Consider the following 23,801-nt stretch of genomic DNA (forward strand, 5'->3'; position numbering starts at 1 on the left):
CAGCCACAAAGCACAGGGAGATCAGCTCGGTGCTTTGTGACCACCTAGAAGGGTGGGATAGGGAGGGTGGGAGGGAGGGAGACACAAGAGGTAAGAGATATGGGGATATATGTATATGTATAGCTGATTCACTTTGTTATAAAGCAGAAACTAACACGCCATTGTAAAGCAATTATACTCCAATAAAGATGTTAAAAAAAAATTTCTCAGTAGTGCTTAGGTGAGGGGATTTCAGAACGAGAAGGAGGAGGGAGGGAATTTGCATTAATTTTGTTCCTATGATAGAGGCTCTTCATTGATTACCTAATTCAATTTAGTTTAATTCTCACAATGAAGTGAATGAGGTATTCTACCCATTTTTGAGAAGAGGAAACTGACTCCTAAAGGAACCCTGGCAAGTTTAAGGCTTCATAAAACATTTTGGAAAATCTGACTTTGCGGCACTGTGGTCGTCACACTTGATGCTAACTAACACTTGTGAATGTGGTGGTGAGGAGGGGGTTGAAGTGGGCGAGAAAGAGGTGGCGGACAACAGTGTCACATGCAGCATTTATTACGAGTGTCTGTGCACACATTACACAACGAGTGGGAAAAATCCACTTCTCCTTTACTACTCACCCAGAACACTTCACTTCTGACCCTTCTCGTCACCAAATGTGAGGGGGGTTTTCCCCACTCCAAGCAAGTCTCTGCAACACCAGCTGGGTGTGCTACAATTTAACTCAATCCTGACACCATCTGCGTGGATAGAGAGTCAGATCCCATAGGTTAAGGGCTCAGACCCACAAGGCTGCTTGCCCCACACACCTGCTCAGACACCAACTGCAAGTCCAGGTTGTCACCTGTGCTTCTGACCAACCAATCAGCTACAAATTGGAGGCTCCCGTGACCCCCTCCTCGGGTTTGATTAATTTGCTGGAGTGGCTCACAGAACTCAGGGGAAGTTTACTTACTAGCCCACCAGTTTATTATAAAAGGGTATAACTCAGGAACATCCAGATGGAAGAGGACAAGGTGTGTGAGAAGGGCGTGCAGCCTCCAGGCTTTCTCCAATCATGACACTCTCCCAGCACCTTCACGTGTTCCCCAACTCAGAAGCTCTCTGAGGCCTGTACTTTAGGGGGTCTTCATAGAGGCTTCACATGATAAAGGTATGATCAATCATTAACTCCATTTCCACCCCTCTCTGGAGAATGGGGGTAGGACTGAAAATTCCAAGCTTCTAATCATGGCTTGGTCTTTCTGGTGACCAGCCCCAATCCAGGAGCCTACCTAGAGTCACCTCATTAGAACAAGACACTGCTATCGTCCAGGAAATTCCAAAGGATTTAGGAGCTCTGGGGAACCAGGGGCAGATACATGTGTATGTGTGTGTGTGTGTGTGTGTGTGTGTGTGTGCGCCACTTTCTTTTACCTACTTAATCAACTCATGGCAACATATGAGATAGATGTTATTACTATTCCTATTTTACAGATGAGGAAACTGAGGCACAGAGTGGTTGTTATGGACTGAATTGTGTCCTCTCAGAATTCATATATTGAAGCTCTAACCCCCAATGTGGCTATATTTGGACATAGGGCCTTTAGAAAGGTAATTAAGATTAAATGAGGTCATAAAATGGGCTTAATCCAGTAGGACTAGTGTCCTTATAAAAAGAAGAGGAGACGCCAGGAATGTGAGCACACGTAGTAAAGATTACATGAGGACACAGTGAGAAGGTGACCGTCTGCAAGCCAAGGAGAGAGGCTTTGGGAGAAACCAAACCTGCCAGCACCTTGATGTTGGACTTCTAGCCTCCCGAACTGTGAGGAAATCAATTTCTGTTGCTGTAAGCTACCCAACCTGCGTGGTATTTTGTTATGGGAGCCCGAGTAGATTAATACAGTGGTGTATACAAACCTAAGGTAACCAGCTAGCATATGGTGGAGCTGGCATTCAAACCCAAGTTCATGTACTGACAAATCCCTGTCAACATGCCATGCTGCCTCCTAGGAGCCGTAACATGGCTGGTTTTCCTAAAGGGGGGGTGGGGGGCAGGCATACCTCACTCTACACCCAGGGACCTCAGAGAGGACCTATAACCCCTCCCTCAACCTGACACACCGTGCACATGTGCACATGCCCTCCCCCAGAATCTTAAGCTCTCAACAGCTAGACCAGGCTGAGACCAGAGGTCAGGAGTCCTGGTCCCACTCTAAAGAGGCCCCGGAGAGGGGCTTCCCTGGTGGTGCAGTGGTTGAGAGTCTGTCTGCCGATGCAGGGGACACGGGTTCGTGCCCCGGTCCGGGAAGATCCCACATGCCGCGGAGCGGCTGGGCCCGTGAGCCATGGCCGCTGAGCCTGCACGTCCGGAGCCTGTGCTCCGCAACGGGAGAGGCCACAACAGTGAGAGGCCCGCGTGCCAAAAAAAAAAAAAAAGAGAGGCCCCAGAGAATTCAAGGGCGGGAAGAGGCTGAGGAGAAGGAAAGCCCCCCCTGAGCAGGGAATGAGTACTTCAACCCTCGTACCCGTCCCAGGTCTAGCTTTATTGCTCCAGGCTGGCCCTGAGACTTCTCAGAGGTCTAAGAGAGCCCCTACCACAAGGCACTAACTAGCCCTGAAGTGGTGGTCTGGGTGCTCTTGTGCACACTGTCCACCCGGGGGCACCATCACCCTTCTCCCTCCCAACCCCTTACTCCCGGTAACAGAGCCCTGGAGGTAAGGAGTCTCCACGGGGGCAAAGGAAATCAAATGTAATCCACTGCCTGATGCCTGTGCTCTCATCCCTCTAGGCCAGGGCACAGCTGCTCACACTGTGTTATGGGAAGGCCTAGGGCCGTTAGACTCTGGGACAACCTGTGGGAGGGGCTAAGGGGCAGCCAGTGCAGCGCTGAGGCCTCTGGGGCGCCTCAGCCCAGGTCCTGCCCTTTCTCTTCCCTGAAAGGCTTTCTTCAATTAAAGAAAGGCCAGCGTCCCGTGGCAACGTCCACAGTGACGGTCGCTCATCTGTTACCGAGCAGGGTGAACTGTCACCACATTATGAGGAATTTATATACATTTAAAAACAAACACCAGAATGTCAATTTATTAATTTACAGAGGGAGATGTAAGTCTGACTGGATGCTCGGACTGGCCAACAAGAGGATTCATCCTCTGGAGGAAATCCACTCCAGTTTTAACCACCAGCCCGCCGCAGGCTGATGGGCAGGGAGGCAAGCAGAGGGAGCCTGCTTCCACGTCTTAATGGCCAGGATGCTCGGGGACTCATCGCTAGTGCAAGACACAGGCCTCCGGGTTGTGATTTAATACATAAACAGTTGATTGTATTAGTCATTTCCTGCCCAGGAACCAGGCCGGCATTATGAGGCCTATTTTTATCAATGGAAAAGTTGAGTGGAGGTGGGTTCAACCAAGAGGCTTAGCCCGGTATTTCCATAATGTCACAGAACAAATGAGACCTATGTGCATATTTAAACATAAACCTGCAGACATATCGCATCCGACATCTTCACGTACAATCGTCATTGTCTTTCTAGCCGTGCCATTTAGCCAGTGCTTACTCTGTGCTGAGTATTTTGTACACAGAATTAAGAGTTTGGACTTGGAGGGGAAAGCAAGGCGGCACTGACATTTATAGATCATTTGCTCAACGCTTCATGCCTTACAGCACGCAGCACAACATGTTCTCACAACCCTACAAAGCAGGAGCTCCTTATTATACATGTGAGAAACTGAGTCTGGAGAGCTGAGCTGAACTGCCCAAGGTCGCAGCAGCTGGAATTTGATCTGAGGTTTAGTACTCAAGGTGGATTACTGTCTTGATTTTACAGAAGAGGAAACCAGCTCAGTGAAGTGCAGCAAAGTGACTCAGCTGTGGACTGGCTTGATCCAAGGCCTTGTCTTGCTCTCACCGTTCTTTGCTCTACGTTAGCTGTTCTGTAAACAGGAGCACTGAATCCAAAGGAGGCTCCTTGAGAACAGGCCTGTTCTGTGGACCTCTGAATGCCTGCCACCCGAAAGAGGGTCTGGCACACGTTACATGCTCAATAAATATTTGTCGGACTTCCCTGGTGGCGCAGTGGTTAAGAATCCGCCTGCCAATGCAGGGGACATGGGTTCGAGCCCTGGTCTGGGAAGATGCCACGTGCCACGGAGCAACAAAGCCCGTGAGCCACAACTACTGAGCCTGCGCTCTAGAGCCTGTGAGCCACAACTACTGAAGCCCACGTGCCTAGAGCCCCTGCTCCGCAACAAGAGAAGCCACCGCGATGAGAAGCCTGCACACCCCAACACAGAGTAGCCCCCGCTCGCTGCAACTAGAGAAAGCCCGTGTGCGGCAACAAAGACCCAACGCCGCCAAAAATAAATAAATAAATAAAACAATTAGTTAAAAAAAGTATTTGTCAAATGAAGACACGTGAGCTGGAGGCAGACCGAGGTACGGTGGCAAGAATGGACCGGATCTGACTGGGAGTCCTCAACCTGGCTGGGCCCTAGGCTAGTCAATTGACCTAAGTTTCTGCATCCTTGGAGGGATAACGCCACAGACGCTGGTGAGAACTCAAGGGGGTGTACCAAGCACTGGTAGAGAGCCTGGCATCGCCACTTTCACCATAGCAAATGCATACAGCCTGGGTTATGAAGCCAGAGCACCCAGGTTTGCATCCCAGATGCCCACTTAATTCCTGAGTGATGCAGCTTTCTAATCTGTAAGATGAGACAATGATAGTACTTATGTCCTAAGGACCATTGGGAGAAATAAATAGTATGGTGCATCTAATGTGCCTAGAATGGTACATGGTAAGTGTTCAGTGTGTAAGCTATTATTATGATTAGCTCTAAATTATCAACAAATCTGATCTAGGGTATGCCTAGTGTTATAAAAGTCATATAAAAATATCCATGTAGCCAGTAATGCGAGCTAGAGTCAGGTATCACGGGCCTCCAAGTGCCTCCACTGTGAAACCGGAGGGCCAGTCCTTCTGGAGGCTAATCCCTGCCTGGGGCCCAAGCCAGCCTTATCGGCTTATCAGGAGCCCCACGTTCACTAGCTGGTGGGGCCTTGACACAGCCCTGCAGACAGAAGCCCACATTTAAGGGTCCTGGGACACAGGCACTGAGGAACAACCTGAGCCCTTGCTGTGTTTGCAGCCCTTCTCTCTGGACTTCCAGTTGGTCCCTGATCCACACTCTGGGCACCCGGCTGGACCAAGAGTCCTGTCCTGGAGTTGAGTCCCCTGGCAGTGCTTTGTGCTAATGTCCCCTTTAGGTGCCAGTGGGATCTAGACACCTCACTGTCATGCTGTCCCTCCGTCCCAACCCTGACTCTGAGCTAAAGACCACTGAGATGCTACAAGGACCGGCTCATCAGATGGGTCCCTCTGGACATGGAGCAAGACTGCCAAGCCTCTGGGGAGTACAATGTGGACCATTCCTACACTCACCCAAGCAACACGGACAAGTGCAGAACTCAATACTTTGTTCAACTGTTCAAAAATTCAAACGCTTCCATGGAAGATGATTTCTTACATGATAGGAAACGGTGGCTCTCTTACGAAGGGAGGGAGGGTAGGCGCACTTCTTAAACCTGATGCCTGACATGTCCAACTAAGGCACCTATCAAATCCCACCGGCCAAACGCCCAATCACAGCCCCTCCCGGACAGCCCGACCCGCCGCAGCAGCCCAAGGCCCGGGAGAACTGAGTCACCACAGCATCGCTGAGAATCAGAATCTCACAGTAACCACAGAAACTTCTCCTGGTGGAACAGCGAACGTGTTACACAAAAGGGAACTTCTTGAGCTGGAGACACCCGAATGCCAATAAAAGCCGAGTCTGTGGCAGTAACATCAGCTCACGGCCCACTCTCTCACAGCTTTAGTAAGAGCCCATGCCCGTCCAGGCCCAGCAGCGAGGCTGGCTGGAGCCAGAAGCAGCAGACGTCTTCACTCCTGGGAAACCATTGTTCCGCCCTGGAAGTGTGAGTGGTCTTTTAGTTTTCCCATACAGGAGTCTTGGAAAAGACTGGGAGGCAAGTCGTATGGTCCACATGGCTGATTTACACTACAGATTTCTATTATTTCTGTTGAGAAATGTTATTTGCAGAGAAAGCACAGAGTAAAACCATAATGAAGACTCAAGTTCTGCACATAAAGTTGGCCATTTTATCTCGCTGGGGCGAGCAAGATGGCCATGTGAGCTCTAGAGGGGATGCTGATCCAAAGGAAGGAGCAGAGAGAGCCTGAGGTCAGGAGACAGACTGTACCCTCTGCGTTGGGGGCTGGGGACCTGGAGACCTGGGCATAGTCGGGGCCGGGACACTGGGGAGGCTGGGAGGTTACAGATCCAATGTCAGCTGGTACCAAATCTATTTGCAACATGGAAAAATGCAAAACTCAAATAAACGGAGTACCATTCTTCATAACACTTAGCCAAACGCTGCTGTTTCTGAGGCGATTCAGAACTAATTTGATCCTCTTCTAAAATGCGCCCAATAGATGACCCCACTAAGAATGATGCCACGTGGGTCTTGAATAAATCCTTCCTCTAAATAGCTCAACTGCAAATACAGTTGATCCTCATTATTTGCGGATTCCATATTTGCACATTCACCTACTCTCCGAAATTTATCTGCAACCTCCACATCAATATTTGTGGCACGTTTGTGGTCACTCGTGGACATGCAAAGACTGGCAAAAAATCTGGGTTGCATGTTCCCAGCTGAGGTTGAACAAGTCTTCTTGTTTCAGCCCTCATATTGCAAACGAGTGCCCTTTCCGTGGTCTATTTAGCACCTTTTTGTATATGTGCGTGTGCTTTTTCTTGGTGATTTCGCTGTTTAAAACGGCCTCCAAGTGTAGCACTGAAATGCTGGCTAGTGTTCTGGCGGGAGAAGGCTGTAATGTGCTTTCTGGAGGAAATCCATGTGTTCGATGAGCTTCACTCAGGCGTGAGTCAGTGCTGCTGACCGTAGGCTCAAGGCTTATGAATCAACAATATGTATTAAATCAGGTGTCTTTCAACAGAAACACACATAAAATTAGGTTATGTATTGACAGGCTGACAAAAATGTGACCAGAGGCTCGCAGGAACCTAACTCTGCACCTTCCCGAGGAATACTGTTTTTCAGCGTTTGCTAATTCAGTGTTGGCAGTGCCTTTACAGAGCTTCATAGACCCACTACAATAGTGAGAACCAACTATACCTGCCCCTCCTCCTAGAGCAAGGCTGGGGGGCGCAGGGTGGTGGAGGGGGACTGGATCACTCTAGCTTTCTGGATTTGGGTATAGCCGGTGTAGGTGGGACTAGGAACCACGGAGCCCTGGGCTCTCGTCGCTGGTCTCCCGGCGGATCCCTCCTCCCCGCAGGCTCCCCCTTACCTCCCTGGTTCCCTCCCTCACATCTTTCTCATGTCACCTTCTCAGGAGGCCTTCCCAGACTATTTAAAACTGCAACCCCTCCCAGCACTGTCTAGCTCTTTTCCCTACTTTATTTTTCTCCATATTTTCACCTAATGTATTTTCACCTCATGTATGTATATTCTACTTTCTGTGTTTTGCTGTTTCTCTCTCTCCCCACACTGGGACACAAACTACATGAAGGCAGGGGCTTGGTCGGCAGTCTCCTCCGCCCCTAAGCACAGAATCTGATCGCTGTGAGGGTTAAATGAGTTCATACACATCAAGTAGGCTTTGAGCAGTATTTGGTGCCCGGTAAAAGCCATACTCATCATCATTATTGGGACTGATGGTAGTTTTTACTGCTGGCTTTTAAGAAAGTTTTTTTTTAAACTGCATTGCTCACGAAGAAAGGAAAAATCTGCAACTTTTTACAGTGTCTGAGATGAATGTCTGAGATGAATGAACTCATAAAGTGGGAAGACCTACAAAGACCTCAATTAAAAGCACAGCTGTTGACTGAGCACCCCTCAAGGGAGCCTTCACCAGGTCCTCGCTCTTGAAGCTGACTCCCAGAAGTCTACACGGTACACACACGGCCAGAGCCTTTGCCCACTGCACAGAGACCCGGAGCACAAGGGATCTGGGGATCCCGGAACCCGACCATCTCATTTCACAAATGAGTAGACCCGAGTCCCCGAGAGCACTGCACAGAGTTGCCGCTAACAAGAATGAGTGTCTGTCTTGTGCGGGGTGCAGTGGGCAGGGAAGTCTGTCCCTACAGGGTTCCCTTAGTCACCGCCACTTACTGAGATGGTACCTGACCCACTGGAATCACTGTGTCATGCAAAGATGAAGTAAGTATGAACACTCGCTATGCCAAGACATTGATGGCAATTCAAGAAGAAAGAAGTATTTTAAGTAGTTGTTTTAAAGACTTTGCTTCAAATTAGCTATATTGAGTTTGTAGGGTAGGAACGCATGTTCACAGAGCTGAGATATTAAAAAGGAGGACATTTCCAGCAATAGACTAAAGGCTAAAAACCTACTCCCAGAGGTGACAAGGTATCTGAAGAACAGACTATCCAGGACTCCATCTGAAGACAGATTGACCAGAGGCTCCTTGTGGCCCCTCCTCACAAGCAGGAAACACACCTGTGTCTCAAGTACACTCAGGTTTTATCCTGTGTGTGTGTGTGGACACAAGGAAAGAAGGAGCCTTAAGGAACCCTGTAGCTCCAGAAAGCAGAAACTTCTAAGACTTCCCTGGTGGTCACACGAAATAACCATGGAGAAGGGAGGGCCCAGAGAATGCTGCAAGGCAATGGATTCCCCAAATTCCAAGGGAAGTGACTGCAGATTGGATGCTGTCACAAAGCCTCGAGATGGAAGCAAGCAGTTAGTGGAGGCGAGCCTTGCTGGAGACTTACAGACGGGGGCAGAGAGGAGTTCCTGGCAGGAAGGGGCAGAGGGCAGAGGGAGGGAGAGAGAACTTCGCATTATTCAGGGAACATAGCCTCGGGGCCAGGGCACCTCGGGTCACGGCAGCTCCTGCTGTTGCCTGAGGCTCATGACTGCTGCCTGTGGGACCACTGCAGCCCTGCCCCCTGAATGGACCTGGGGTGGAGGCCCAGTGATTTGGGCCAGATTCAAGGAGAAGCCTCATTCCCAAATTCATCTCCCCTTTTCCTGGACTCTTACTGTAGATACTCAGTAGCTCACCTCTTAATGCTCTACTATTCTTTGAATTAATGCCACCTCCCCCATTAGCCTCTGAGCCTTGTTTTCAGAGCTGAACTCAAAGCTCTGCTTGTCCCCTTTGCTTGACTGATGAGGCCCATCAGGGGAAGTGACTCATCCAGGGTCTCCTGGCCTGTGAGCGGCCAGTACAGGTGAGCAGTGGGGTGTCCTGATTCTCAACACCATACCCCTCTCCCAGGAGCCACATGAGGTCAGGGAGCCCTTGTGTGTGTTTTTCTTCTCCCACAATGCCCAGGTAAGTGCCACACACACCAGCAGCACTTAACATCTGTTGATTCATTTTTTTCTTCCAAGGAGAAGATGCAGGGTATCCTGAGAAAAATCACCAAAACTAATCAAAGTGCTATGAGTCCTGTGAATCGTAAAGAAAGGTGGAGGGAGCCTGGATTAATTTTCTCAGAGAAGAATGAGAAGCGTTATCGTGAAGCAGTTGAAAAAGTGTGGGGAAAATGCAACCCAAAGTCATCCTTCTACCTAGGGCGTCGAGCAAGGGGTAGGGGCTCTGCAAAGACAAGAAGAATCTGGAAAGCAGTAATGATGAACTTCATAAGGAAAAGAGATACTAAAACAAGAAACCCTCTACCAAGGGGGCTGTGGACTCTTCACTCCTGGGGCAAAGCTTTGAAAGTAGGATGTTAACTGTCCCCACTGATGTTCCTGTTTCAACAGAGATGACCAGACCAGAGACACGAGATTTATTCTGTACACAGGTTACGATTCTGCATGTAAAATACAACCCCTGTGAAACTTACTTCATGTCCATACATGAGAACCTCAACCATCCCATTTTTCGAAACTTACTTCATGTCAATACATGAGAACCTCAACCATCCCATTTTTCGAAACTTACTTCATGACAATACGTGAGAACCTCAACCATCCCATTTTTCGAACTGCTTTGGGAAGAGTCTTTACGTCTTGAAGGAGAAGATGGTAGTTCCACTTAAGCACACATAAAAGAGGACACAAAATGAAATGTATTTTTCTGTCTTGAGAATATCTTCACTTATTCACGATGTGGAGTGCCCTAGGGCTGGCGAAACCGCATTACCTTAACTCCACACAGCTTGCTCTGTGGGAACGGGGACCAGCCTCACCTAGTACACACATCACAACCCCGCCAGTACACAGTTAGCTCTGGCGCGCGCTCGCCTCTGCGGCCTTGAATCTTTCATAGAGAGAGGTCCGCAAAGAACATCAGAGGAATGGGGAGGTTCCGTACGTAACGTGATGCCAAAATACGCTATGGGCCACTGGTGACTTTCTCAGCTTCCTTCCTGGGTCAATTGTTCCCCCCCATGTTAACTTTTAATAAGTTGAAAAAAAGATTTTTGGGAAAATGTTTTACAAATGCTACATTATTTATCATCTCATCTCGTGGACAATACGAGTACTTGAATGCTGTTAACGGCAGCAGGCCAGATTCTGCTGCAGTCCCCCACTTTTCGGCAGTCTTTGTAATCTCTGAAGTCGCTGTAAATGCTGGGGAGAAGTAGCAACTAAGGAAGGAACAATCTGGAGTCTCCTGTAAAAGGGGGGCAACTTCGATGTCAATAATATGTACATAGAACTTTGGAGTAACTTTTCTTTTCTTAAAAGCTAGTATAAAGCTCCTGGTGGCTGAAGCCCAAAGCTTTTCAACCAGAACTCTAGAGGCTGAGACCAGCCTGGGCTTCTACCCGGGCACTAGCGCACTAGGAAGGGAAGGCTTGCGTTACTGAACTCAAGTGCTTCACTGCTATTCCAGGTGAACCACCCAGCAATTCTGAATTGATGAAGGCTTTACATAAATTCGCCCTAACATACAGAAAAAGGGGAGAGCAATATGCTCTATGTAAAGTGAGAAATCACACACACGCACGCACGCACAAACGGCAACGAGTCAAAAACCTGGTTCAAGGTTTGTTTTGTCTATAAGGTGAGGCACCAAACACTCAATCCCACTGACACAAAGGAAATTCCTTATTCCTAACATCACTGCCTCCGTTCCAAAAATTAGATTAAAGCTCCTCGTATAACTTACATAAGCTGGTACTATCTGCATTTTCGTTAATAACCAGTGTGTTACGAGACATTTCCTATTTTATTTCTAAGGTCTAGAAAAAAGAAAGCAATGCTGCTTCACTTAAGCTATGACACATTGTAATACTGTGATCGCCAAAATGATTCCCAAACTAAATGGATTAGAGAGAGAGGGAGGGTGGCCTTAAAGATGGCATACTTGGGACTGGGCTCAGTCCCACACAGCCTCCAGCTGATGGGACCTACAGAGCAGCAAAAACACGTAAATCACCATGACTGACGGGGCTGCTGGGAACCATTACATCCGAATTTTTAAAGAAACTTTTGGAAGACCAAAACCATACATCATGTTCAGCTAGTGCTGTACAGCAAAACATTGCTATTGTATAACATCTTACTTGGTCTTCACAGTAATACTATGAGTCTCCCGGACTATGCATTAGTACCATCCCATTTTACAGATGAGAAAAGTGATGTTAACAAAATCACACAGCTCATCCCCGACAGCACTGGGCCCAGAACCCAGGGATTCCAGCTCCTACTTCACACCCTTTCCCCTTGGAACATGGCCCTGCATTAGAGACAAAGACTCTAGCTGTTTTTTCCTCTTCTGTCATTCACCGGGAGTCAAGTACTTGGGTAATCCACTAAAAGACACACACATACACACAAAACCAAAACACACACATAAAAACATATTTTATTTTTCCTCTCAATCTTTCATACAGTGGCACATCTTCAGGTGAACTTGAGCTCATGGTATAGAACTCCCACACAACGATCACACAGGGACTCAGAGAACCAAACCAAAGGCATGCTTGCAAGACCACGGGAAGGCCCACCTACACAAGAGGAAGGACAGCCCAGAGGTTAAAAGCTTGGTCTCTGAAGCCAGACTGCCTGGGTTCACATCTCAGCTCGGCCATCTATCAGCTCCGAAACTGTGGGCAGGTCATGTAGGATTCTGTGCCTCAGCTTCAACTAAAAATAGGAGAAATAAAAGAACACAGCTCCTGGGGTTTGTGGGAAAGCAGGACAGTGGAAGTCCCATGGGAGTGTTTGCTACTGCCTTTTACAGAGGCGCTAGATAAGCCTGAAAGACAGAAACTGAGCTTACCGATAATGGCCCCCAAACCACCTTGGTATATATGTGCCCCGTAACATACTAAACGCTCAATAACATCAGCAATCATCACCGTATTTTATTATCAGAACACGGGCTTTAGAGTCCGCTTCACTCAGGCTCAAATTGCAGTTCGTCCATACAACTGATGTGTGATTTTAAGAAAGTGACGTGGGTTCTCTGAATCTCAATTTCCTCATCTGTAAAGTGGGAATAACATCACCCGCCCCCTTGCAGGGCTGTTCCGAGAATCAGAGGGCCCGCTGCAAGTAAAGCACCCAGTAGGGTGCCCAGCACATGGCTGGAATCAGAGCAACGTTAGTTTCCTTCTCCACCCAACCCTCTACTGTTGCCAAATGATGAAGGTCTACGCTGGATATCCATTCATTTCATTGTTTCTAGATCTCAACCAAAACAGGGCAGACATGTATTAGAATATCTGAAGAAGGAGAGATGAGCTTCTTATAGTATTTGAGTTGCTAAGTGACACTGGCCTATAGCATTAGGTGAAGAGGGAAAACTGACATTTTCTGTAAAATAGGTTGCTATAGATCTCATCTGAACTCACAGCTCTGAAAAAAATCACGGCTCTCAGGAGAAGGGCTTTTTTTTTTTTTTTTTTTTTTTGCGGTACGCAGGCCTCTCACTGTTGTGGCCTCTCCCGTTGCGGAGCACAGGCTCCGGATGCGCAGGCTCAGCGGCCATGGCTCATGGGCCTAGCCGCTCCACGGCATGTGGGATCTTCCTGGACCGGGGCACGAACCCGTGTCCCCTGCAATGGCAGGCGGACTCTCAACCACTGCGCCACCAGGGAAGCCCAGGAGAAGGGCTTTTTGAGAAATCATATATTCTTGCTTCTAGGGTCCATGTGTCATTTACATGGGCCAACGTTCCAGCTTCAGTAGAGACAGGGGTCACTTGCTGGTCAAACCTACCACTGGGAATGTGGCTGGAGCAGAAAAGTGGGCCCTGGGTGTGGACCTGTGTCCCCTTCCTGAGCAGCAGGTATGCTGAGAGAATGAGAGACTGTAAGGGAATCCAAAGAGACACATTTTTGCTCTGTGCCCACAGGAGGTGAATTGCAGTGTTGTCTGGCTGGAGACGTGGGGTAAGAATGTGCTGGTTTGGGCTTCCCTGGCGGTGCAGTGGTTAAGAATCCACCTGCCGAGGCAGGGGACACGGGGTCGAGCCCTGGTCCAGGAAGATCCCACATGCTGTGGAGCAACTAAGCCCGTGCACCACAACTACTGAGCCTACACTCTAGAGCCCGTGAGCCACAACTACTGAGTCCTTGTGCCAGAGTTACTGAAGCCTGCATGCCTAGAGCCCATGCTCTGCAACAGGAGAAGCCACCGCAGTGGAGTAGCCCCTGCTCATTGCAACTAGAGAAAGCCTGTGCGCAGCAACGAAGACTCAACACAGCCAAAAACAAATAAATAAAATAAATTAAAAAAAAAAAAAGAATGTGTTGGTTCATCAGCTAAGCACAGTCTTAATGAAGTGATTTTTAGTCTGAGGATCTTTTAAGGTCAATTGAGTTATTTCTAAATTAATTTTTAAAAACTGAGATATAATTGATATATAACATTTGTGTAAGTTTAAGGTGTACAATGTGCTGGTTTGATACATTTATATATTTCAGTAAGACCACCACCATGGCATTCATTAACACCTCTATCATGTCTCATTTTTATCATTTCTTTTCTGTGGTGGGAACAATCAAGATCTAGTCTCTTAGCAACTTTGAAGTTTTCAATACAGTATCGTTGACTATAATCACTACACTGTGCATTGAATCCCCGGGACTTACTTATCTACTAGTCGTAGGTGTGTCCCCTTAAACGACATCTCCCCAGTTCCCCTGTTCCCGGCCCCTGGTAACCTTCTACTCTGCTTCTAAGAGTTCGGCTTCTTTAGATTCCACTTATAAGAGACATCATACAGTATTTGTCTTTCTCTGTCTGACTTATCTCACTTAGTATAACACCCTCAAGGTCTATTCGTGTCCAAAGCTTGTCACAAACAGCAAGCTTTCTTTCTTGTGGCTGAATAATATTCCACTGCATATACATACTACATCTCTTTTATCCATCCGTCTGTTAATAAACACTTAGGCTGCCAATTTCAATTATTTATGGACTATGCTCAGTGACCTGATCTCAAATGTCTCCTTCAACAGGAAGCAACTGAAATTCCACATACAGACTCAAATCGTCTCTTTCTCAAGTCCAGTAACATTGTAACTGTCACTCTTAAATGGGATTACCATTTTTCTCTGCTGTATTACTTTCTTCTGCTCCTCTCCTCGGTCTGATTGATATCTCACCTTGCATGCAACTGTTGTTGAATAAATATATGTAGAATGAGTGGATGGATGGCTTGGTTACAGACAACTGTTGAGAGCTGTCGCACTTCCTGTCAATTTAGAGACTGAAAATATGCAAACCTGACTATTAAAACCATTTCCTTAGAAGCACCAGAGCCCGGAGCAGACGAAGAGCTCAGGCTCTGATCACTGTGGCTTCACACTTCAGTAAGATTTTAAACAGGAGGCATAGGCATGAGGGGACAGTGTGGCTTAGCTAAAATGGCTCAGTGTCTGAATTATTCTCATAGTCCTGTAGGAGGAACCATCACTTCTCTATCAATTTCATTAACTGCAAATAAATAAGAAATGTTCACGGTACTGCCTCAGTACTGGCACCGGCATTAAGTTCTCAGGCAACAGCCCCGAGAAGAGGAGACCTGGTATGTGTTGTCAAGTTTCTGGGCAGCCTCGGAATGCCAGCTTCGGGACACCCTCAGGGCTCGACCAACTGGCTCTTCCTAGAGGACCCAGCCCTGCTCGATGAAGGTACCACTGCTGCTGCTTCTACCTGAGGCTGTCCAGCTCTGAGAATACCCACGGCCCAGAATTCTCTGGCAGGATCTCACGGGGCCAGGTTGACACATCTGCTGCCCCTGCACTCTCAGGATGCCCACCTCCACCCCTGCTGCTGGGGGCCGCCCATCACCTCACCTGTTTCCTGCTTCCTTCCTTCAAGGGAAGAAGGAAGTCTGCCTCTCCTTAATTAGCCATCTAGGCATCTGCCCACCAGAGGGCGCAGCTGTCGACAGGTGGATAACAATGCAGCTCGTTTCAACGGTGCCTTTCAAAACCCGGGGGCTCGCGTGGCTGCCAACTCCTCAACTGCTCATTCAGGCAAGCGTAGTGACCAGAAGTTAATAAGGGAAAGGGAGCCGTGGCTCTGCCAGAAACACGGCATTATGCATGGTCATGTTGGCAAATAAACGGAGGAAAACAGTTTTAGAAACACAAAAGCTGGCCTCTGGGCCCGGAGACAAAAATGAGTACCGAAGGCCAATGGCTCAGTGTCCAAGAGACAGTGAGTGTCGCCGTGCTCAGTGGAAAAACCACGCTGGACCAGGGTCAGGAGCCTGGCTCGAGTCGTGCTCTTCCCAGACGAGCTATACACTCTTGGGCAGATAACCCTGCCTCTCTGTGCTCCTTCCACCTCTCCTAAGGCTTGACTGAGATGGTCCTTATTTTCTCTTTGTGAATGTCAACCTCAAAGCCGTTCATGAGAGGATGAAATCTCATTCTGCCAGGACTTGGTATGTTCGTCATTGGCTCCATGCCTTGGTTTCCTGATTCAACTGTGTTGACAGTTATGCCCCTCACTAAGGGCGTTTTCGCTGAATAACTAAAATGTGAGAATAACATCTGTCACAGACTGTATGTCCCAAAGATGGCAGAAATAAAGCACCCTCTCCGCTGCATCCTACATGCTCGCTGCAGCATGACCCTGACACTCTCCCTCAAGAGGTAGAGTCTGTGTCTCCACCTTGGGTCTGGACTGTGACTGCTCTGATCAACAGGACAGGGTGGAAGGGATGGGATGCCATCTCCTGAAACAGCCTTGTCTCACCTGGTGGCTTCAGGAAGCTTCCTGCTTTTTGGAAGCCAGACACCATGTGAGAAGTACACCTGCCTACCCAGAGACCACCACTGTGAGAACTCCAAGCCACACGGAGAGGCCCTGGAGGATGAGATGCCACATGAAGAGAGACAGTGGCCAAGGAACACTGAGCCACCGAGCACGTGAGTGAAGAAGCCATCTTGGAAGTGGATTCTCCAGCCCCACCTGCCGCCAGATGCCCCCATGTGGATCAAAAAGGAACTGCGCCACGGAGCCCTTCCCAAATTCCTGAATCCACAAAATTTATTTCAGGAGCAAAATCAATGATTGCTTTAAGCTACCAAGTTTGGGCATAGCTTGTAACATGCGTACACATTAACAGATGACAGAAACAATGTTATCTGCAGTATTGGACAAATATGGGTGGGCCTCATCTTAATAGATCTGTTCCTAAAAGCATTTGCTGAAAATGAACACAAAATTACATATAAAATTATTTTTTAATCTTGAGCACTTACATTTACATTTTGGGAGAGAATCACTAAATCCCGCTGCAGTGCAAGTACACTCATTAGTTTAGGCATCATCTCCTTCTGGAAAACCATATGCCACCCCTTCCTCCCAGCCAGGACAGATGTCCCCAGCTCAGCATCCATGACACGATAGCTCAGCACTTAGCACAATGCACTGAATTTCCCTGTTTGTTGTCTGCCCCGTGAAGGCAGGGGACATAGCCGTTCCTCCTTGTAAGAGAAGAGTCATAACGTCTAATGCATAAAGCATGATAGAGGTGGTTCTAAGCACTTGACATAGATCTTATGTTTATATCAATTCACTTAATGTTTACTATAGCCTTGTGGGATAGGTACTATTATTATGCCCACTCTCTAGATGAGGAAACTGAGATACAGAGAGGCTAAGTAACTTGCCCAAGGTCACCCAGCTAAATAAGTAGCAGAGGCTGGCTTTGAATCAAGGCAGTCGGGGCCCAGAGTCCATGCTCTTAGCCACTGTAACACACAGCTTTCCTTTAACATTAAGCATTCAATAAATGTTTTTGACTCAATTAATGAATCAACAACAGAAATCAAACCCAAACTTCTCATACAGATCAGGATTTCTGAAAGAAAATAACCCGTGCCACATGAACAAAAATCAATTCTAAGAACTACATGCAAACATAAAAATCCCATACAAATGCTAAGTACTGATAACGAATTTGCTACACAGACCAGAAATAAATCTGAATGAGAAAAGATACTACCTACCCCTTCCTGTTTTATCTATTAGTGCTAATCTAGTCAGTAGCCACTAATATAATTATTTCAGGAAAATCTATGCGAATAGGAACCAAGGGAGGGCACAGATAAATAAAGCTTACAGATGAATATTAGAATCTCATGTTCATTCACCGTTCACTTCAGGACGTTCCTCTGTCAAACCTACTGACCAACTGATGTGTATCACCTCTTTCTCTTTTCTCTCCATCTGGGGCAGGTTATAACAAAAGAGGACAGAGACAGGCAAAGCTTTCACGAAAACCAGTGCCTGGGAAAGACATCCCCGAGCAGCTGGGAACTGGCTGCAAATGGCCATGACAGAACTGGGAGGTACTGTGTAGGAAGACTGTAGAGGATACACAGAAATGACACCTTATTTATCTGGTTTCAAACTTTTTACTGTTGCTGCTTGACGTGTTGTGTATAGGCTGGCAGCATAAGCAGCGCCCGAGAGCTTAGCAGAACTGCAGTACCTTGTCCGGCCCCAGAACAACTGAATCTGGATCTGTCAATATGGGCATTGGAAAGTCTGAAGGCACTGCCAAGGACTGGACCATCTGGGAGCGCCGGAAAGGAAGGGGGAGTCTGTCCTCAAGCAATGACTCTCCAGTCCCCCCCACCCTGCCTACCTCTGACATCCCTGCTACCTCCACCTCAGACACCCAGGCAGCCAGCGACCATAAAGCTTAGGGAAACGATCCCTGGGAGTGGGTGGGCACGGCGCTCCCTTAGACCTTGGAGTCAAATACAACTAGGTTTGAGTCCCAGTTCCAACCAGTTACTGGCTGTGTGATAAAATGAATTATTTACCCTGTTCAAAGCACCAGTTTCTTATCTGTAATATGGGGGAAACAACCACGGTACCTGGCGTTTGCAGGAAAATTGCATGTAGGTGCCTAGCACAGTGCAGGGCGCGGGCAGAGCGTGTGTTCAGAAAAGGGAGCCTGCTCCCTCTCTCCAGCCCTGGGCTCAAACTCCTCTTTCTTTCCTTCTCCAGATCTGGAGATAGACCAGACTGAACTATTTAATCTCCAGACGCCATAGATCAGGACTGCTCACTTCATTTCAGATCTGAAAATTTCTCAGAACCAGAAGTGACTTCTGAGACGATAACACATTCATCTTACAGCCGAGGAAGCTGAAACCCAGAGAATTTAATGCTTGGGAAAAAATAATCCTCCTTACCCAGTTCCCTTGTTGTGGATACCGAAGAACAGTGTTCTGAAAGCAGTTCTAATTACTTCTCCTCACAAATATCCTGAAAATGATTTGTCACACACTCTTGACTCCTGGTCAGAGGCCCAGGAGACCCACCTTTGAATGCCATCTCCACCACTAATTGTGGGACCCTAGGAAATTTATGCACACAAATTTTCTGGGATTCACTTTTTCACCTGTAAAGGAGGACCATTCGATCACCTTTAATGTCACTTCTGGCTTTAAGCAATTCAATGATTTCAAATGAAATGCTGATTTCTTTAGGGACGTAATTTTAATACTGTCCACAAGATGGCAGAACACTTCCTTTACAGAAGTCTGAGCATAGCGAACACAAAGGAGAGGAAAGCACTCTAAGGTATTCGTACAGATTTTTCAAAGCATTCAGTTTTCTACAATTTAATTAAAACTGGCTTTTATTTTAGGGTTAATCATTCTAGTCAAGCATTTGGCCAGCAATAAGCCACATGCCGTGAGAAAAGGAACGTTTTAAAGGGCTAAATTAGGGTTCTAAGGTAGTAGGATGAGCCCAGGGGGCAGAGCGCAGAATCGTGGGGATTCAGGAGTGCAAGCTACCTGGCCGCTCAGACATGACTAGAAATTGCCTTCTTGATAAATGAGGCACAAGAGGCAACTATCTACAAAAAGCTTGTACATGCAGACATTTAAAAACATTTCACATGGAGAAGTGACGCAAAATAGAGAAAAAAATAATTAGAAAAACATCTTTAAGATTACAATAACAAAGTTTTGAATTTAAAAATGCAGAGGGACTAAACACCACGTACTGTCCTGAGTTAGATCCTGGAACTGAAAAAGGACCTAGAAGAACGACTGGTAAAATCAGAATAAAGTGTTTAGTTAATAGTTTCGTATCCCTATTCATTTTTAGGTTTGACAAGTGTACTACGGTTACGTAAGATAGGACCTTGGGGGAAGCTGGGCGATGGGTATACAGGAACTCTCTGTACTATCTTTGTCACTTTTCTGTAAATCCAAAATTATTCCAAAATAAAATTTTTGTTTAAAAAATGCATAGAAAAATAAGGGCAAAAGACAGCCAAGAAAGGACAGAAACACAGAGTTTCATAATAAACATAGGGTTTTGTACCTACCAAAACAAGTGTCCTATGTTGATGATAATTTAAGAGGGGGAGTTTTAAAGTAGGAGGTAGTAGCTCACATGCGATAAAATAAGGTAAATAAGTAAAAATGACAAAGCCTAAAGAATAATGGGCAGTGGATAAAGGTGTCTTCTAGGGTATTACAGATGGAATTATATGCCGCCGTAGCCTTTTCTGAAAAGCAGTTTTGCAATAAATGACAGAAGCCATAAATTCATAGCCTTTGACACGGTAATACCGTTTTAGCAACCTGTACCAAAGCAATGATTTAAAAGAAAAAAAGCCATCTATTTTTATGAAGTTGTAACTCTGCCCTGTAGTACTGGAAATTGTTCCTATGGCCACTGGGTGCCTAGACAGATTATGGTGCTATTAATTAAATGGAATATTATAATGGAATTAAGAATGATAAATCTGAGAATTGTGGAAAGGAATACGTGAAGTAGTTTTTTAAGAGCTCAGTACATGCAATGTAGTATCCTAGATTAGGTCCTGAAAAGGATATTAGTGGAAAAAATGGGAAAATGGGAATGAATAAAGCCTATTTTAGTTAATAATACGGTATCAATATTAATTTTTTAGTTTGGATAATTGTCCGTGATTATGAAGATGTTACTATTAGGGAAATGTATATGGGAACTCAATATCTTTGGGACTTTTCTGTAAATCTATAATTATTTTAAAATAAAAGTTAAAGAGCTCAGAATTATATACAAACTCATGCACATACTGCAATCAACTAAAAAAAAATTTACTGTATATAAAGTTAGGTAGGCTCATAAAACACTGTCAGAGTTATAAAAATACTTTGCCTTCGCAGGAGTGGGGTGGCATGGGGGGAAGGGTTCATTTATGTCGCTACTTAGATGTTTCACTGAACAACTGATTATCAAGATGCTCTGACTCAGAGCGGCTGGGGAGAATTCTGAAGGATTCATATCCTGATAGTCTAAAAATGACTTTTATTTTTCCAGCATCTAAGTTTCATTGAGGGAGTAAGGAAGACATTTTCTATAATAATCTTTTGAGTAATCATTCCTCGGGGACTATATTTAGAATTCCATCGTACATGAAATTAAATATTTTTGTTTCCTAAAGAAAGGATACCTTCTGCTTCTTTGCGGGGCACTCAGTTCCTGAGTCCTTGGCAAATTGAAAGAATGGAAAGGGTTAACTAAAGATACCCTTTAGATATCTTTAGATCTATCGAAAGCTTGAACATCTGGGAACCTAGATCTTGTCACTTCTGCCTGCTTAGGTGCCCCAGGCAGCATTAAACAGGCGAGGAGTGACTAAGGGGGCAGATGGGGGAGGCCAGAGGGTGGTGGCGATGGGGAATACCTCCAAAGTGGCCTCATCAAAGTCAGCTCTAAACCAATGGACTTGTTCCAAATTTGTAAAAAACAATTTCGTTTAGTGCTGTTGGAAACAGCATCGAAGGATCACCTTAGCCTTCCCTGCAGGCTTTCCCTTGGTCCACTTCCATCAGGAGGTGGAGAGATTTGCCTCCAGAGAAGGACAGCAAGACTCAGTTTCCCCAAAGGGACGCCATCTGTGTGGGGTACCTCAAGTGGGCAGCTCGGCCAATCGCCAGACACACAGATGAGCTCCACTCCAGCCCCCGCTTCCTCCTGTTCTGGCCCAATTTTTATCATAAGCCTGGTTGAACTTACACCACTGAGGGATGGTCTGAAAAAACCTGCATTCCACTTCTAGAGTCTAGGGTTCATCTCTGCCTCAAGTCAGACGGGGAAGCTGGTCCACGCTGTACTTGAAATGGGTTTGTCCTTTGCTTCCAATGAGCAAAATCCAAACTTCTATGTGTCTTTACATAAATTTGGAGTATTGTTAAGCACACTGATCACATTGATCGATGGTGGCCCCTGAGTGAAGCCCCAAGGGAGACTTTTCTTTGGACAGTCCAGTGAGCATGGGCTCTGGAGCCAAATGGCCTGGCTTCAAATCCTGACTCTACTAGTTGAGTAGCTGTTCAACCTTCTATGCCTCATTTTCCTCATCTGCAATAATGACAGTCAGCCCCTTGAATTTCTGTGAGGATGAGAGTCAACAGCAACGAAGTCTTTAGGACTAAGCCTGGCAAAAAGTTAGCACTCAATAAATATTCATTATTACAATTATTTTATAACAGAGCGCTAGAAAAACCATTATATTCCACAAGGAACTGAGATGCTTTTCCCTCATGCACAGTGTGATTCATAGAAAGCAGGGTTCTGAGACCCTTTTCCCCTCCCAACAGACTTAGGGTCCTCAAGAGTGACAGTGACTTTCTATAGCACGGGGCACCTTCAGAATCTCGGGTGGGATGGGGGCAGTTAGAAGCACGTGTAGTTTGCAGAGGTTTTTTCAAGATTCTGAGATGCCCTTACAGGAATTCATGCCATTTACCATAAAAGTCCTCAGTAGAAATAATCACCTGGAGGTACAAAAATGGACCCAAAGGTCACTTTTCTTAACTATGCCAAGTCCTATGCTCTGAAAAAAAGTCCTATGCTTTTTCCTTCTCCCCAGTCTGATCTGTTCTAACTCCATGTACTGTCCCAGTACAGACAGATGCACTGATTCTTCCCTTATGTTTTCTGTGGCTTGTAAGTGCTTTCGTAAGTCTCCTCAGATCTTTTATAGAACAAAGAAGGATAAAAAATAAATAACACAATACACATGCTCTTTTGTTTACAACTAAGTGCAACTTTAGTTACTTCTAAGAAAGCTGAGCCTCCTTATTAACATAAACAAATTCCTAATAGGTGCTAGAATAGACACGTTGGGAACAGAACAGTGGTAGATCAAGAGTTCAGTAAGCAATACAACTGAGGGGGAAAAAGAGAAAGCACCCTCTTAGGTAACAGCTCAATTACCTCCAATTCCCGCTACCCATTCAATCTCCGTTCCATGCATCACCCTTCCGGCCCACTCTTGTCAATTTCACACTCAGCTTTACAGACATCACTGGCCCAGCCCTTCCGGGTGGAGAAAAATATTGCTGCTGCTCGCCCTTCCTCCTCCAGTCTTTGCTGATAGCCCTTATAAAACACTTGGTAGCAAAGCAAATTATTCACAGCCTGCCTTCCTGTTTTACTAGGTCCCTTCCCTTCCTTGCCATAAGATTTATCTTTAAAGGCCAGGGTTGTCAGAGGCCAACCAAGAACTTGTTCAGAACACCGCTGGCTCTGGAGCAGCCTTAACCTGATCAGGCTGTGCTTAGAAGGAAGCTGAGCAAACTAGGAGCAACAGAGAAGCCCTGGGATTCTTACAGAACCAATGGCAATGTGGCAGCTTCCGGCCAGGGAGCCAAGGTTTTGAACCTGCACGGTGTTCCCCACTTGACTACTGCTACAGGAACCTATCTGCTGTTTTATTTGTAGACACAGATCTACTTTGGGATTCAGAAAAATATCTAGGTTCAGCTACATAATTTGCAACTGAAAATGAAATATGCAAAATGAAAACACATGGCCCCCTGTTCAAAAAGCAGGGGGGAGGAGAAGCTGTAAAAAGTATTAAGACATGAAGCTTTATCCTTTCTTCTGCATTCTCTCTCTCAACTCCTAACGGTGTTTTTTGCTTGTCATTTAATGTCACCCTCTCTCGGGCACGGGGATACTTACAGGGTGAGTGCAGACCATCACAGGCTGCCCACCGCTACAGACCATCAGCTGCTAGGCCGACGCACCACGTCCTGGCCAGGGGTGGGGAAACTGAGCCAAGAATCCCCCTTTCCCGTGGACTCACCACCCCAGCCCACAGCAAACGGATGACCCTCTGTTTGCAACGCCTGTGCCGGGACACGCTAGGCACCTGGATCGGGAGTGGGCGGGGCCTCACTGAGTCACCCGCGAACTCACTGCGGTGCTGTCCGCCTGAGCTGGGCAGGCCACTACTTTGTCCCCTCCTGGGACACCATGGAGTTTGTGTACCCGGCATCAACTCTCCCCAGGCTCACACCTAGCTCCCTACA

General features: G+C 46.6%; 1 protein-coding gene across 18 annotated transcripts in view; it reads right to left on the minus strand.

Moving 5' to 3' along the window:
• The window catches only part of APBB2 (amyloid beta precursor protein binding family B member 2), a 373,668-nt gene that overhangs the window by 82,144 nt on the left and 267,723 nt on the right, over positions 1-23,801 (minus strand). The window lies entirely within an intron of this gene.

This window comes from Tursiops truncatus, chromosome 5 (genome assembly GCF_011762595.2).
Source record: "Tursiops truncatus isolate mTurTru1 chromosome 5, mTurTru1.mat.Y, whole genome shotgun sequence".
Taxonomy (NCBI): domain Eukaryota; kingdom Metazoa; phylum Chordata; class Mammalia; order Artiodactyla; family Delphinidae; genus Tursiops; species Tursiops truncatus.